The following is a 2,375-nucleotide window of genomic DNA, read 5'->3' as shown; positions in this document are numbered from 1 at the left end:
CACACACACACACACACATATATATGTTGTTTTTCAGATTCTTTTCCCTTACAAGTTATTACAGCACGAGTTCCTCGTGCTGTAGAATAGGTCCTTGTTGTTTATCTATGTTTTAATTTAATTTAATTTATTTTTTTTAACATCTTTACTGAAGTAAAATTGCTTTACAATGGTATGTTTCTGCTGTATAACAAAGTGAATCAGCTGTACATATACATATATCCTCATATCTCCTCCCTCTTGCATCTCCCTCCCACCCTCCCTATCCCACCCCTCTAGGTGGTCACAGAGCACCGAGCTGATCTCCCTGTGCTAAGCAGCTGCTTCCCACTAGCTATCTATTTTATAATTGGTAGTGTATATATGTCCATGCCACTCTCTCACTTTGTCATATCTTACCCTTCCCCCTCCCCGTGTCCTCAAGTCCATTCTCTATGTCTGTGCCTTTATTCCTGTCCTGCCCCTAGGTTCTTCAGAACCTTTTTTTTTTTTTTTTTTTAGTTTCCATATATATGTGTTAGCATATGGTATTTGTTTTTCTCTTTCTGACTTACTTCACTCTGTATGACAGACTCTAGGTCCATCCACCTCACTGCAAATAACTCAATTTCGTTTCTTTTTATGGCTGAGTAATATTCCATTGTATATATGTCCCACATTCTCTTTATCCATTCATCTGTCAATGGACACTTACGTTGCTTCCATGTCCTGACTATTGTAAATAGAGCTGCAGCGAATATTGTGGTACATGACTCTTTTGAATTATGGTTTTCTCAGGGTATATTGCTCAGTAGTGGGATTGCTGGGTTGTATGGTAGTTCTATTTTTAGTTTTTTAAGGACCCTCCATACTATTCTCCATAGTGGCTGTACAAATATGGAATGCTTCACAAATTTGCGTGTCCTCCTTGCACAGGAGACATGCTAATCTTCTATCGTTCCAATTTTAGTATATGTGCTGCCGAAGCAAGCACTAAATAAAATCTTTTATCTCAAGTATGGATGCTGGTGTTTGACAGTATCAGTGCTCTTAGCCACTGACAGAGCATACAGAGTATAAAATGTTGGGGTTTTATGAAATGTTCTTACATTAGCACTATTTTATAAAACTGGATTCTATGATTTAAATAAAAAGAAATGTATGGATTTTATATTATATCCTAAAGAGGGTGCTAAACTGTTAATACACCAGTTAGTCTTCCTTCATGAAACATTAGCCAGTATTGAATGCTCATCTTTGGCTTACTGTCTGTATCCTTTTTTTGTCAGAGTCAGAGATACATTTGTGGGAATGCCTTGACATGATTTTAAAGGTAACCTGCCTAGATGGGTTTTTTTCCAGCCAAAATAATACCTTTACTTTATTATTTTTCCTGTTGAAGTAGTGTTGATTTACAATGTTGTCTCAATCTCTGCTGTACAGCAAAGTGACTCAGTTATACACATATGTAAATATATATATGTTCTTTTCATATTTTTTCCATTATGGTTTATCCCAGGAGATTGGATATAGTTCCCTGTGCTATCCAGTAGGACATTGTTTATCCATTCTAGATGTGTTTAATTAGTTAGAAGGCAGTGTAGAGAGCTCAGGATTTGGAGTAGGAGCTCTGTACCCATGCTGCCATTCTTTTTCCACTCTTTACCTTACAAGTGGCTGTGAGATTTCAAGGAAATAATTTATGCAAAATAGCTCCAATGACATCTGGAACAGAGGATAGCTCTGTATCCATAGATCTGATTCCATTTTTGAAAATAATGTCTGCTGTGTGTGCTCTCACTCTGAGATTAAAATTTTTCCCTTTTTAATTTTCTCAGAAAATGTTCCCTGATGTTTATGTATTTGGATACCACAAATGCACATGGGTGGACACACACACATGTGATTCATTTTGTTGAAATTATAAACTCTCTAGAGTTCTGTTTCCTAACCTAATCTGATCACTGATTGGGTTGTATTGCATTGTCCCTAAAGGTCCTCCATAGCTCTTTGGTGGTTATTTTATGTGTTAACTTGACTGGGCTGAGAGATGCCCAGATAGCTGGTAAAACGTTATTTTTGGGTGTATCTGTGAGGATGTTTCTGGAAAAGATTAGCATTTGAATCATAGACAGTAAAGAGATCCATCTCACCAATGCAGGTGGACATTATCCAATCCAACGAGGGCCTGAATAGAACAAAAATGTGGAGGAAGGGAAAATTCGCTGTCTCTGTTTGAGTTGGGACAACCAGCTTCTCTTGCCCTCAGATATCAGTGTTCCTGGTTTTGGAGCCTTTGGACTCAAACTGGGACTTACAACATTAGACCCCCTGGTTCCTATTAAGCCTTCAGGTTTGAACTAGAAGTACACCACCAGCATACCTGGGCCTCCAGT

At 37.9% G+C, this 2,375-nt stretch overlaps 1 non-coding gene across 1 annotated transcript; it reads right to left on the bottom strand.

Moving 5' to 3' along the window:
- Nucleotides 1-870: 870 nt before the first annotated feature.
- Nucleotides 871-973, bottom strand: LOC115847908 (U6 spliceosomal RNA). Its single transcript, XR_004037527.1, has one exon. It is a non-coding gene; the product is annotated as a U6 spliceosomal RNA (small nuclear RNA).
- Nucleotides 974-2,375: the final 1,402 nt, after the last annotated feature.

This window comes from Globicephala melas, chromosome 2, assembly GCF_963455315.2.
Source record: "Globicephala melas chromosome 2, mGloMel1.2, whole genome shotgun sequence".
Taxonomy (NCBI): domain Eukaryota; kingdom Metazoa; phylum Chordata; class Mammalia; order Artiodactyla; family Delphinidae; genus Globicephala; species Globicephala melas.
This window is presented reverse-complemented; position numbering and strand designations above follow the sequence as displayed.